The 15,806-nt window shown below is 34.4% G+C and overlaps 1 protein-coding gene across 3 annotated transcripts in view; it reads right to left on the bottom strand.

The window, feature by feature from the left end:
- Positions 1 to 15,806, bottom strand: part of magi2b (membrane associated guanylate kinase, WW and PDZ domain containing 2b) — a 227,462-nt gene that overhangs the window by 184,750 nt on the left and 26,906 nt on the right. The window lies entirely within an intron of this gene.

The raw sequence follows: 15,806 nt of genomic DNA on the forward strand, positions 1-15,806 counted from the left end.
TGAAGCAAACCGTTTTTCCATTGAACGAGTTACAACAATTCCTAGAAACTACTCAGAAAACCCAAACAAAACCCACTAGTCAAGTCAAGTCAAGTCACGTATTTCCATACAACTTTATACAATGTAGATTGTTAAAGTTGCTTTCAAGGAAGAACAAGCAAATAATAAAAGTCGGATAAGAGAAATTCATTATTGTGGAACATAAAAAAATCAGCAGAACAGTGGAAGAGAGCTGATGTAGTTCTAGTTAGGTTAAAAATGATTTATTCACGAATGTCAAATTTGAAGGACGATCCACTGAAGGGCAGTTCCACTGACCCCAAGCAAGCAAGCCATACTCCACCAAATTAGCTTAATTATTTGACAAACCATAACTGGCAGCCTAACTTTCCAATTTTCACTGACCTTTTTAAAATGGTGTGCCATTCTGAAGTGAAAAACGAAGTGAAGTGAACTGAAACCCTCCGTCAGCAGGTTGAAGGCCAGATGAAGGCCAAAGGGATAGGCCTTTCAGTCATAGCATAAGAAATCTGTGACTTATTTTTGTATTGCATCTTTAAAATGTCACTCAAAATGGTCTTCCACACAAAAAAAAACATTGATCACCAGTTTAGGACTTGCTGAGCATTGATGGATTTGCTCTTCAGTGTTTGGACTTTCAGCAGTGAAAATTAAACCACACTGAACTGAACTAAACTGAACTTCAACTCTGAAAACTGGACTGACAGTTTCAATTTACTACAACTTCTATGTTAAGCTACTTTGACACATTGTAAAAAGCCAAAGTGTAATCTACATTGTAAAATCTATGGAAAGAAAGATGAATTGAAATGAATTCAGCTTTGAACAGGTTAAGGACATACAATGTCTTTATGCCAAAAAAAGTTTGGACTTGAAGTCTGTGCAGTGACCAAACCTTCATCAGCAGAAAGAATCAAAGACTAGACTAAACTTTGTTGAGGAGCATGTGTTGTGTGGACAGAAAAGTGGATCAATGGTCACTTTAGTGATGAAACAAGCTAAAATTATATGTGTCTGATGGAAAATTATCATCACCCAAACTGAAAAGGTCTGAATTCAAAGTGTGTGCAGAGGTCAGTAAAGGTTGAGGTGAAGCGTCATGGTAGCAGAAGTTTTAAAAGGTAAGGTTAAAACCGATAAATCAGCACCTTCAAGCTGAAAACTTAAAAATAATGAAGTGTTAGCCCAGAGTCCTGACCTAAACCTGACTGAAAATCTCTGGGAAATCCTTGGCGAGTAGTGTTGTCCTGTGACAGACTAAGACTAGTGATGACCTGTGAGAGACTAGTGATGTGTATGTAAGTATATCTATCTCACTTTGCAATTTTAACAATTGCAATAAACAAAGTTACTTAATTATAAGATACTGTCACATTTTTACATCTGAAGCCTGAAAAGGGTCAAAACAATGAGATATAATGTCACAATGTAAATTATAATCATATTTTAGTCACATAATAAGAAAATAAAAATTTGAAAGTTTAGAAATACAGTTGCTTTCTATAAATTCAGTGACATGCTGAGACAGGAAGTGGTGAGATGTTGAGAAACAAAGTCATAATTTGAAGATATTTTCACAAATACAAGAAATCAACCCATAATCATGAAACAAAATCACAACTACACTAATTTTTTTTACTCTGAGGCAGAAACAAAAAACCTCCACCAGTCTGACCCACAACATCTTCCATACGACATGGTTAATAGTCACTGATAAGGTGTGAATATGCCACCATATTGATTTGTTCTCAGTGGAGAGGAGGTTAATAAAACATTCCAATGAGTTTCAGCAGTTTCTCACTGACAGCATAATCACGGCTGACACAACCGGCCTCACTAAGGACAGCCCAGCAGCGCATCGATCTTCTCAAAGTTTTCCTCCGATGGAAAGTTGTTCAGCAGAGAAGCCCTTCAGCTCAAGCAGACTGAAGCGGAGAGCCACGATGAAGCTTTGGACACACAGCAAGAGAAATGATGATGTCAGCCAATCAATATATCCTGTTCGCAACCATCGACTCCTACGAGAGGTCAGATTCTGCACTTCCTTTTTGAGCAGACGCAAAACAACATATAATATTTTGCTCTCCATTCTCGCATTCCTTCTTTTATAAGCAACAACAGTAGTCATTTGGTGACAAGCCATTGTGGGAATATGGGAATATTGAATTGGAATACAGCAAATGTTTCTTTAGAGATCAATAAAGTGAACCCAAAATGCCAACAAAATATATATTTTATACATTACAAATATTTTAAAGGAAAAAACAGCATTGTTTTAAAGAAATAGCTCACTCAAAAACTAAAATTACAGTTAATTTGTTCATTCTCAGGCCATGAAAGATACTTTTCCTTTAAAAACCAATTAATCAGTTGCTTGAAGCTAAAAACATGGAAATAATAAAGTGTCAGCCCAGAGTCCTGACCTAAACCTGACTGAAAATCTCTGGGTAATCCTAGCCGAGTGATATTGTCCTGTGACAGACTAAAACTAGTGATGACCTGTGAGAGACTAATGATGTGTATGAGAGAGACTATGTCCAGTTGGGTCACAAAGCTAAAAGATGTCTAAAATCTAACGTTTATAAATTATTCTCAAATTTTGATCTCCAAAGACTATTGATGACCTGTGAGATGATCATATATCATCACATTAAGTGATGACAGAATTTAAATTTTTGGGTGAACTGGCCCTTTAAGTAGAACATTACATTGTAAAACAGTGGTCTTTGGGACTTTGAGAGTCAAAAAAAAAAAATTTACAAGCAATACTAAATGAATACCCATCACACCTATTATGGAGGTCAATGGTTACCAGTTTCTAACATTCCTCAATATGTCTTATTTTGTGTCCAACAGAACAAAAAAGCTCAAACTGGTTTGGAACAAGTTATATGTGAGCAACTGATGACAGAATTTTCATTTTTGGGTGAATTATCCCTTTAGGTAGAACATTACATTGTGAAACTATGGTCTTTGGGACTTTAAGAGTCAAACAAATCATATATTGGCAATACTAAATAAATACCCATGACTCCATGATATAGTACTTGTTTTTCTTATTACAGAGGTCAATGGTTACCGGTTTCCAACATTCCTTAATATATTTTCTTTTAGTGTGCAACAGATCAAAAAAGCTTAAACTGGTTCGGAACAAGTTAAATAAGTAGGTGAGTAAGTTACGTTTGAGTAAAAGTTAAGCGAGTAAGAGATGACAATTTTTATTTTTGGGTAAACTGGCCCTTAAGGTAGAACATTACATTGTGAAACTGTGGTCTTTGGGACTTTGAGAGTCAAAAAACATTTACAGGCAATACTAAATAAATACCCATGACTCTCTGACATCTAGTACTTGTTTTTCCTTTTATGGAGGTCAATGGTAACCGGTTACCAACATTCCACAATATATCTTCTTTTGTGTTCAACAGAATAAAAAAATTAAACCGGTTCAGAACAAGTCAAATGTGAGCAACTGATGACAGAATTTTCATGTTTGGGTGAATTATCCCTTTAAGTAGAACATTGTATCGTAAAACTATGGTCTTTGGGATTTTGAGAGTCAACAAAATCATATACAAGCAATGCTAAATGAATACCCATCACTCCTATTGTGGAGGTCAATGGTTACTGGTTTCCAACTGCCCTCAATATATCTTCTTTTGTGTTCAACAGAACAAATAAACTCAAACTGGTTTGGAACAAGTCAAATGTAAGTAAATGACGAAAGAACTTTCATTTTTGAATGAACTATCCCTTAAGGATGAGAGTTTAAGCTAAAAATCTTCTTTTATGTTCTACAGCAGAAGAAAAAAGTTACTTACATCTTAGATGGCCTGAGGGTGAATAAATTAACAGCACATTTCCATTTTTAGGTGAACTGTACCTTTAAGTCTGTGCTTGTGTGGGCGACACAGGTTTAAATAAGGCACTCACTCACCAAATAAAATGGCTAAATCCATCTTCCATAATAACAGGATCACACTGGAGCACAATGTATTTCTTTTTGGCACAACACAGCTTGAAACCCTACAATCAGCAAAAGAAGTAAAAATGACCCAGGCACCTGCAAGTCAACCCGATGTACGACACCCTTTTGTCTTTTTGACTCAAACAATCCACATTAACAGCTAGGCATGAAACCAAAACGCAGATCCGCCGCTATCAATCTCTTTCACTTTTGTTAACGGAAGAAAAGAGAAAGCTGCTAATTATGGTTCTGAAGATATCCGACTGACTCACTTTGTTTGTCCTGTGATGATGATTCATAATACAAAAACCACTCACACCTCTAACTGTAACAACCCAAAGGCGGCAAAATTATGTTAAAGTGATGACACACGACAAGGATTTGAAGTGCATAAAAAAGAGAGCTTTTCATCTAATAACCAATAATAAAGTTAAAAAAAATTATTATAAAGCACTTTTAATGAGATACAAATGTAAACAAATTTAATTAAAAAACAATAATAAAAAAGCAAACAAATGGTTTTAAATGCTACATGACTTCAGTAATTACATTATAGTGTACATGAAAAAATAGCTAAAATGTATATTTACTAGGCATGTGACGAGATCTCGCAAGACTAAATCACGACAAGATTTCTCATCGGGGTGAAATGTTGTCTCATGAGTTGTGATATTATGATGGAGCATGAGGGTAAATTTAGCACTGAAGATTGGAGGCAGGATTGGATTTGAACGACATTTCAAGTGCTTTGCACACACCTGGCAACCCGAGCTGCCTCTGTGTTGCGCGTCACTCGTTTGGTTTGACGGGTGCAACGTATTTTCACCGGAGTTCAAGTGTTGCCGTGTCCAAAAGCCGAGACTGCTACAACTGATGCTATGCAAATTAACCGGTTCGTAACCATGCGATGGCATAGCACTTCAGATATGCTTAAAGTCATAACCGTCGTAAACAAATCAAATTAAGACATGGAGTATTCAGTGTTGGGCTACAAGTAGTGACACTACTAACTTAACTACATTTCTCAGTAGCATGGCACTAGCGTCGCTACTTTCTGAATCAAATAGCTTTTCTGTAGCGAAGTTATTTTTTAGTCAAGTAGCGCAGTAGCGTCCACAAACTACATTTACTGATCGCGGATCAATAAGTGACGGCACCGACATTCACAGCACTGTGAGGCCTGTGTCTAGCTGATGAAAGTAAATCCATATGATGGAGAGAATGACGATTTCTTCTTCTTCCTGTTTTATGGTGGCCGACAACAAACTTTTTGGTGGGTTACTGCCACCTCTTGCTCTGGTCGGTGACGTCGCTAAACCCATAAGGATAACATGAGAAATTTGCTTGATGGAAAGATGACTGATATATAATATATATATCATATATATATATATATATATATATATATATATATATATATATATATATATATATATATATATATATGTGTGTGTGTGTATGTGTGTGTTTACTGTAGTAAAGGCTAAAGTATACTGTGGTAATTACTATTAGTTCATGATAGGTACTAATGATACTACATTATGTAGTGTAATTCATTAATGAAGAGTTGTAAATATATACAATATAATGATCATTCCTAAATATTTCCCTTTACTATAAATTATTATAGTATTTTAATTGTGTAACACCTGGTTTTATTGGATTTTTTGTTTTTGCTGTTATATACTATATTTTGTTTCTGTTTAGTACAGCATATTATTTGCAGTGAATAATTGAACTGAATAATTATGCCTCATATGATTCATTGATAGTTTTTGTATCACTAATATAAGATCGACTTGGATTTAAATAGCTTTGATTTAAAAATGAAAATCGCAATAGCTTCGATGTAGCTAAGCTTCTTTTGCCAAGTAGCTTTTAGCTTAGCTTGCTACATTTCCTAAAGGGTAGCTTTTAGTGAAGTTAAGCTACATTTTAAGTAGAGTAGCTAATAGCTTAGCTCACTACATTTTTCAAGTAGCTTGCCAAACTCTAGGAGTATTCCTATTTCAGTCGCATTATTGAAGGGCATTACAGACATGTAAACACTGTAATCAAACTTTTTTTCAGTTAAACAAAAGGCTGTTTTCCATTTATTTAATCATTGAAGAGATCTCGTATCATTGAAGATTTTAAAACTGTCAAAAAAAAAGTCAAAACTCTGACATATAACCTAAAAGTTCTAAATCTATATCACACAATTATTACTTATTTTCTTCGAATTTCAAGATGGAAAATCATATTTGCAAGTTTATATGTTAAAACTGTTAGATGCAAATTCTGAGAAAAGTCAGTATTTTCAGGTATATTTTACAAATAACTGTATTTTTTATATACTCCGAGTTCACGTTCCACAATTCCACAACTTTTTTTGTGCAGAATTGCATTATCATTCCTTCCTTTCTTCTGTTTGTTTTTTGTTTCTTGCAATTTATACTCAATTCTGAAAGATACAAAATCTAAACTGCAAACATTTTCTCAGAATTGAGAAATTATATCTTACAAATGTCCCTTTTTTTAAGAATCATAAGATGTAAAATCGCATTTGTGAGTTTATACATTAAAAATGCAAGACAATGTTGTAATTCAGAGAAAAACAAGTTCCAAAAACTGCATTTTAATAAGTGTTATTAAAAAACTTGTTTTAAGAATTAATCATTCATACTCTAAAATAATACAATTCAATTAAACATGAGTATTAAATGAGGGCAGTGTAACCCAAGACTAAAAAATAAAGTTAAAATACATTGAATGAGGTACATTATTCAAATTTAGGCATAAAAAAATCCAAGCTGGGTTTTTAGGACTCAACCTATTCAATTTTCAGCTTTAACATTGCAGGTCTGAGGAAACTAACATCTGACAACGCACACAACAGCAGGTACAAAAATAAAGATTTCTTTGATGTCATTCTGTACAGAAGAAAACGCCTGATGTCTGATCCCCATCAATCCCAAAGAGTTTGATTGGTCGCAATTAGTCTTTTTGAAAATGAATGTGCATATTCCTTTTCTCCGACTCCACAAAAGATCCTGATGGTTGTTGTTGTGTTTCCTAAATATAGAAAGTAAATCTTTGCACGTCACAAGGTTTCCGTTCTTAAAATGTCTTGGAAATATAAAGTGGTTCAGTTATACAGATCAAAAAACACCACAAGAACTAAAACTTTAACAACTAGCCCATTTTCGAAATTGAAATGACATTTTTAGTGGTTGCCACTTTGCATACGTATGTTTTTTCAAAGAAAACTTTTAAGTGAACTCCTAAGTGTGTTATTTTTTTCCCTGCTAGATGACAGAAGCAATTGACCACTTTTGTTTCAACAAGCATCGCTCGAATGACTTGGTTATGATGCATTAAATCAGGCCCAGATTTTAAAAGCATTGAAGTCATGTCAAAAATGCATCTTCGTCATGCGGAATCGTCTAGGACTCAATCCCACCTAACCGGTGCTACGATCTCCCACCATCTGCTGCAGGAAGGTCACAGTATTTTCTTTTCAAAACTGCTTGAATTTGCGTGTTTCAGCATTGACCTCATTTCATGCTATTGACACAATTTTCTATTTTCCACATCTCAATAGTTCCATCCTAAAGACTGTATTATACTTCTACATCAAGTGATCGCCGCAACCTGTGGCAAATGCCTTGCATGTAGCTGTGCATTTATACTTCTGCATTCTGATTGTGTTGCTCTGCAATAACACTTCCAAAACACTAGCTGGCAGCAGGTATTTATGGTCCTCTTTGTCGAGTTTCTTCATGGGTGTTTTGTTCAATACATGTAATGCTACCTTACCGTACAAGTAGCTCAAACTCGCTCATTCAGAGGCGGGAATTGGCGGACGTGCAAGAACTTTAATCATGAAGTAAACCCAAAACAAACGTATCCATCTGGAGCTCCTACACAGGACTCCACACTATAAACGCTCTACAGTGCCCTCGGGTGCTCGCCTGTGACGTCAGCACTACCCTGCTAAAGACAACTTTTAAGCTTATTTTTAGAAATATGGTCCATGACAACGATTTACTCTCTCTGTGAAATGTATTGTAATCCACGCTATATATTATAAACAAATAAACAAGCAAAAACACAGAGACCTACGTGCATTTTGGATAGTTTTTTACATGGGAAAAACATTTTGTTTTGCTTTACGATTGTTGTAAGAGTTTTAAAACTGTATGTATAAATGTGCTTACATAGTATTATCATAAGACATATTTAAATAAGTGTATCGTGCGCGTGCATACAGCCTGTTTACCTTAGTAATAGACAAGAGAAATGAGGCGTGAGAGACATGTCTATATGCCTGCAAGTTTCATCATGGACACAGAACAACATTCAATATTCTTTTTTGTCACGAAGTAGAGCAAAAAATGTTCTCCATTTTGAGGAGGAGAGTAAATATTGCAAATCTATGTTGTGAAATAGAGTTAAATGTGTTCAGATGAAGAAAAAAACGACGAAAAATCAATTGATCACGTTAAAATGACAGTTAATGTATGTATTTTTACACATTTATTCACACGTTTACATTGCTGAGAGCAGGAAAGAGACAGGATGCACTGGTAAGCAGTATCTTCATAATATCGTTTAATTAAAATAAAGGATCAACAAATTAATCCGTCTTGACAGTCTCTACAAGTGAAGGCATTATGTACACACAATATGGATTCCCAATTAGAAAAATACTACAAACTATAAAACACAATTCATGAAAATACTTAAATAACAGACAAATCCAAATGCCCAACACAAGCAGGCTGAGTTCTAGACCAGATCAGCTCGATGACGAATAATGTCTCCGAGAACCACCGGTGATCCCATTTAGCAACTTGATAGCAAATATCTTTTTAAAGAAGAGTAACCGATTTAAAAAATTAAGAGTGTGATGTAACCGATGTGTTTTATGTCGTACAATAAAACGTGAAAGTATCTCAAGTTTGTGTAAGCCACGAACATTATTTAAGCGATTTAACCGAAATACCATTGAAAAAACCCATTGACTTTGGGATGAGGGAACCGGAACTGCTAAAATGCTAACTCGCTTCCGGGTTTTTGCATACCACTTGACATCATAGTTCCTCCACTCTATGGAGACAGCTGAGGAGGAGACTGCTACATGGGTATAATGGTCGCTATGTCAGAGCTTATCTGACAGATGAGTTAATACTTCAGAAGTTAAGACATTAAGTGAATTCAGGCATTTTTATTCAAATTTAGGTATTTCCATTCCAACTTGTTTCTTGTGTGATACCCAGCTAAAGACATGTATAAATAAACACAGTCACCGGCTACTTTACAGTACACCTGTTTGACTGCTCATTAACACTGGAATGGCCATAGGGTCATTCTGACCATTCTCACATCACATTATCATGTCGTATTTACATTCAAAGCTTCTATTAAGATATTTATATTTTAGCTTCGCATGTCTGTCATCATATTTCATGAAGTCATTAACCAAAAATAGGATTTTTTTGGTAATAGCGCTTATATATGTGTACGAGTTACTAGGCTGCCCGCGAAGGTGTGTACCTCACTTTGCCCGGCAAGTAGGAGAGCAAAGTTTATTCACCACACACACAGAATATTGTTGTTTTGAAGGCCATGTTTGAAGTAAGGTTATTTTTTAAGTTATTTTTAATTATTCATAATGTTTTTGTTAGCAGGACGTTCGTTACTAGGCAACAGATGCACGCATATTCAAGGCAGGGGAATAAGTAGTGGATGCTGAAATGCATGGGCCAGTTTGACCGCTACCAGACCTATGTTAGAATAAAACACACACATTTGTGAAAAGTCAGGGTACTATACACTGACAAAAATGATTCAAAGTTGATTTCTTGGATTTACTTTTTTTTTGTGGTTGTAAAAAATTTATTTGGGCTGAATTAAAACAAATAAATTAAGTTGAACATTACTAAATTTAATTTGTTTGTTTAAATTCAATCCCTATAAATTGTTTGCAATCATTTTTTCAGGGTAGTTATAAGGTCTTATTTTAATTAAATTCTTAAATTACAAAATGTAAAAAATATCAAAATGACCGCCTTGGTAGTTCTAGTGTTAATGCAAATATCTAATCATCCAATCATAGCAGCAACTTAAACCATTCAGGAATGTAAAAGAGGTCAAGAAGACATGTTGAAGTACAAACCGAGCATCAAAATGGAGAAGAAATGTGATTTAGGTGTCGTGCTTGTTGGTGTCAGACTGGTTTTGAGTATTTCAAAAACCCTTAACTATAATTTATGGTTCTGGTTATTAATTATGGTAGTAGTTCATTATCATAGTTCAGTGCTTCTCACAGGTTTGAAATATACTTGAGGCAGCGGTGGTAGCCGAATTGAAACACACCATTTATTCACATCACATAAATAGTTAAATATACGTGACAAACAAAACATAATTTCATTTTAACAATAATTTTATTTATTATCACACTGTTGTACATGGTTTCTTTTCAATGGGTTCAAATAAAAAGTGAAAAACATTGTCGGCGCAATAGCCTAGTGGTTAGCGCGTCGACATGTGGTGCAGTAGCACGTCAGGGCATCCCTCGTTCGAATCACGGCTCGAGGACATTTCCCTACCCTACCCCCCTCTCTCTCCAACTTCCCTTCCTGTCTAAATACTGTCTTATCTAATAAAGGCCAAAAATAAATCTTTAAAAAAAAAAACATCTACAATTTATCTTACTTTTATGCTGTTCAGGAGCCACGTGCACCCACTGACAGGTAAAATGCTTCTCTCTTTCTTTCAAGTTCAAAGCAAACTTGAATGCCAAAGCATTTTAGATATGCAGTTAAAATAGCCTACTTAATATATTAACATCATCAAATTAATGAAATAATCAGCCAATGGAAAATAAATGACAGAAAAAGGAATAAAAACAGACAATATCTATAAAAATTATCATAATCACACGATTAAAACATGTAGATTATTCAAATAAGGAAAATGCATTGATTTACCATTACTAATGGTGTACATTTATTCTGCAGTCAGTTTAGACCAGTCATTTCATCCTCTTCAAGTATATAGTAGTTGTTCTGAGTCTTTTAGATTTAAAAAATTAATTATTTAATGTTTCAGTCAGCTGCAAAGCCAAGCAAAAGTAGGCTCAAGTAAAAAGGTGATGCAAAATTGCTCACGAGCTTTAGAAAGAGAATGCAGAAGTTGAATCCCAGACATTTTACAAGATTTAGAATCCGGGCCGGACGAACTTTTAATGTCCCAATAAGGTGAGCCTACATATGTGGGTCTGCAGAGCATTTGAGACTGTCTGTGGGAATGCTGACAGATCTTTACACTTTGGGCGGATACAAAAATATGTAAAGGACATTAATAATAGAAAAACAAATTTGTCACTTAATATACTTGGGAAGCCGTTAATATACCTGGGTGGCTTAACCAAGTAAAGTCTATTTGTGGGAAGCACTGTTGTAATATCATTGCCCCTGCTGTAGCCATGGTATGGCAGCAAAGTTCCTTGATTATTGCACTGGAATGAGGGTATAGTTCCTGAACATATCAACCAAGAAAAGTTACTATTGGTCGTAGTACGTAACCACAGAAGAGTAAAGCTTTAAACAGGAAAATTATCAAAATTCCTTGCTCATTTTTGAGCAAGGCGCTAATGGTCTAATCCGATTCAATGATTTATGCTAAGCCAAGCTAAAAGCGTTCCCGCCAGACTCAAAGATCATCTGAATGCATATAAAAATGGTAAAACTCAACTGTTTAATTCTAGAGGAGCTGTTAAATTAGCCTTTTTTCTTAAGTGTTTCTTTAAAGTACACCTTAACCAGAAGCTGCCACTGTTTTTTTTACATTGTAACGCAGTTCTTAGAGAAAAGGAATATTAAATTAAATGAGCTGAACGGGCGACGTGGTGGCGCAGTAGGTAGAGCTGTCGCCTCACAGCAAGATGGACGCTGGCTCGACCTCGGCTGGGTCAGTTGGTGTTTCTCTATGGAGTTTGCTTGTTCGCGTTCACATGGGTTTCCTCCAGGTGTTCTGGAGTCCAAAGACATACGGTACAGGTGAATTGGGTAAGCTAAATTGTCCGTAGTGTATGATTGTGAATGGATGTTTTCCAGAGATGGGTTGCAGCTGGAAGGGCATCCGCTGCGTAAAACATGCGCTGGATAAGTTGCTGGTTCATTCCTCCGTGGCGACCCCGGATTAATAAAGGGACTAAGCCGAAAAGAAAATGAATGAATGAATGAATGAATGAATGATTGAGCTGAATGGATGCAGTAAAATAGGCATGTCATTTAGGAAGATCTGAAAATGGGTTTTAGAACAGACCTCCTGCTCACCATTTCTGTTTGTTGTCAAAATTGACAGTTGGAGGGGGCGTGGTTACATATGTTAGCCACACCCAATACCTCAAAATCACGTAATCTGAGAATTTAGCAAAGAACAAACAGGAAGTGCATTTTCAGATTTTAATTTTAGATTACAAGAGCAAATCATATTTTTAATGTGCACAGATGAATTGCTCACCACAAATCAACCAATGTGAGCTAACAAATCATATGTTTAGTTTTGAAAAGGAAAACATTAAAATCGGCAAAAATATTACCAAAATTCTCAACACCATTGTAGGGCTGGGCGATAAAATTGATATCAGTATTATTATTAATCAATAATAAAAAAAGTTCAGGATGAAGTTTCGTTATGAATTGCTATAGTTTTATTAAAATGTGGCTGCTGAGCGCGCACCTTGGAAGCAATGCCAATAAGCATAGGGCGTCAGATTTTCATTTACAACGGAGGAGCGACGTGCCAATGGTGCGCAAGCGGTGCGCACATTTTCCAGGTATCCCTAGTTGAAAGACATCTGAACTTTTCCGAATTCCACAAGCTCACTGCAATTCATTTAAGTAAAACTAACCAATCTGCTTCACACTTTGTATATAATATACACATTTCAGTAATAACAGTAGACTAATTACCTCAGACAAACACAGCGCACTCAAACACTGCAGCGCTTTTTACTTTTCCCCATAAACTTACATTGAATCTGTAGCAATGGTTTCTCTGTCTGTCATTCTCTGAGAAAATGGTCGCCTAGTTACGAGAGACGCCATAGAAAATGGTGAAGGAATGCGTTTGCGCTTGTCACTTCAGGTCAGAATAACAACACATGCTAAAATGAGTGTCGTAAAGCAGCAGTGAGGAGATTGTAAATAAAAAAGTATGTAAGGATGTCGCCAGAGGGGCTTTTTGTTTTGTTTTTTCTTGTGCATCCCAGCCACTAGCACCCTATCTGAAAGACTTTTTAGCATAGGGGGTAATATAGTCATCCATCTGCACAAATTGTAAGGTTGTAGTATGTATTTGAATAATGATGGTTGGTTCCTTTACTTGAAAGCTCAGATTTGATTTTCATAATTAGTTTTGTTTACAGAGTTTGAGGTTTACTGTATCGTTATTATTCACACCTTACAGAAGTTGATCTACCTTTACCATTGCACACACTTTGTAACATTTTACTTATCATGTTTAAGAGTCTCTTTAACACTTATGTTTATTTTTTTTTATGAAGGGATCAGATAATCGGTTTAAATATTTTTGTTTTTGACTATATAACTATTTGCCTTAGTAATGTTGGTAAATGTTAGTAAAAAAAATCAGAATATTCCTAAATGTACTGTTAAATAAATATTCAATAATTATCGATATCGAATAATATGCAATATGGTATTGTGATAATTTGATTTGCAATATCGCCCAGCCCTACATCACTGTATATTTTCCCAGTATTGTGCAGCCTTACTTCTTTCCTTAAGCCTGACTGAGTGCTTTCTCCTCCTCCATCCCCGTCCAACAAAACTCAACAAAAACAGTTTGAATTTCAAGTAAATAAATACGCCCCAGGGATCAATTCTAGATCTCGGTGACAAAGCAGTCGCTCAAGGCCACAGAACAAGACATTAAAGCCTAAAGCCACATAGTGATTACAGAACAAAAAAGACCTTTCTCTGCAACCGCAGGCTCTTTTGTCTTGTGTCCCGCTGTAGAGTAATTCTTACACCTCTTTCTAATCCGAAAACAAACACTTTGCTCATCTTCATTTTCTCCACTGCAAAATATAGCGAAACTGTGGGCTGAAGAGCAAACAGTTCATACACAATGCATTACAGTGACAGGCTTTTACACAGCGCTGCATGGGACTGAAATTAAAGAGTGGTTTTAGTAGGCTGTGGACATTTGTTTATTTTCCAAACGCTGCGTTTTAGATACTGAAGCTAATTCTGTGATAAAACACACAGTGTGAGTTTGCACGCTGAGCTGATGAGGAATATTCCTCATTTAAAAGTGCAGAAGAGCTTGTGTTTGATTCAGTTCCATTCAATTATTGATTTCAAATGGCTTCTTGAGGAAACTACCAACGTTGATACTATGTTTAGATCAATGATCTGACTTTGTTTCCCTTTGGTCAGATAAATTAATTTATTCAAAAATTACATTGAAAAGCATACATTTACATACAATTCTATTGCTCAAATGATTTCTGGACTTAAATTAATTCAAAATTATACTATTAAAAATACTGTTACCAAATAATTTCACTGCTTATTAATATTTTATCTTTAAAATGTTTTTAGAATTTTTACATTTTAATGACAAGCCAAAGTTATCATGCAAGTTAAAATAAAATATGGTTGTTATATAAATAATTTTTAAAATATTGCATAGCGAAACATTTCATCAGACACCTTTGTATATTAGTTTTATAACAACTTAAGACGCATCAATTAAATGTATTCAGAATAATTAAAATGCAGACAAAATTATGTTTATATAAATGTATACAAGTATTTAAATAAAAAAAAGTTGTTTATTACATTTTTTATTACTTTTTTTTACAAATGTTTATTACTTATTATCAAAGCAACTAACACAAACAAGCTTAAAGACAAACCATTTGAACTTTTAAATTGAATTATTATTATTATTATTATTATATTAACAATAATAATTAATTAAAATATAATAACAATATTTATTATTATTACGATTATTATATTATTTATAATAATTACGACATATATCTTATGATTAGTAAATATATTATTATTATTATTATGTTATTGTTATTTTTATAATTGCTATTATTATTATTATTATTATTATTATTATATATTATGTTGTAAACTATAATTATTGTTATTATATTATTTATAATATTATAATATTATGATTTTTATATTATTATTATTATTATTAGTTATTTTTTATAATTATAATTATTATTATTACATAATGCTGTAAACAATAATAATTATTATGTTACTTATAATAGTTATATTATATTTTTAACATTATGACTTTTATTTATTATAATTATTATTATGAATATTATTATGTAGAATTATGTTATATTACATATTATTATTACATATTAGGGCTGTAAAATTAATCGAAAATCCGGTTTTGATTTCGATTTTGGCTTCTAACGATTCTAAAAAAACATTAACCGAGATAAACAATTATTGCATCATATACCGCCCCCTTTCCAGTTGTACACATTTGTTGCTCTGCAAAGCTCAGTTTCACGTGAAAATGACTAAAAGCATGAACGTTTGCAGCATGGGATGCGCATCATTCACAGACATACGTTCGAATCATTCATGCTTTTAAAATCGCGAAAGAGATCGCATGCTGTTGTGTGTGCGCGCGCTTAGCCTCGGCGACGAGCAGAGCACACACATCTAACGCCATCTTAATGAGAGCGCTTTAATGGTCAAAAACATGCACATTTGTGTCAGAGCGCGGTGTTTAGTGGTTATTCATATTAACCCTT

This window comes from Danio aesculapii, chromosome 25 (genome assembly GCF_903798145.1).
Source record: "Danio aesculapii chromosome 25, fDanAes4.1, whole genome shotgun sequence".
NCBI lineage: Eukaryota > Metazoa > Chordata > Actinopteri > Cypriniformes > Danionidae > Danio > Danio aesculapii.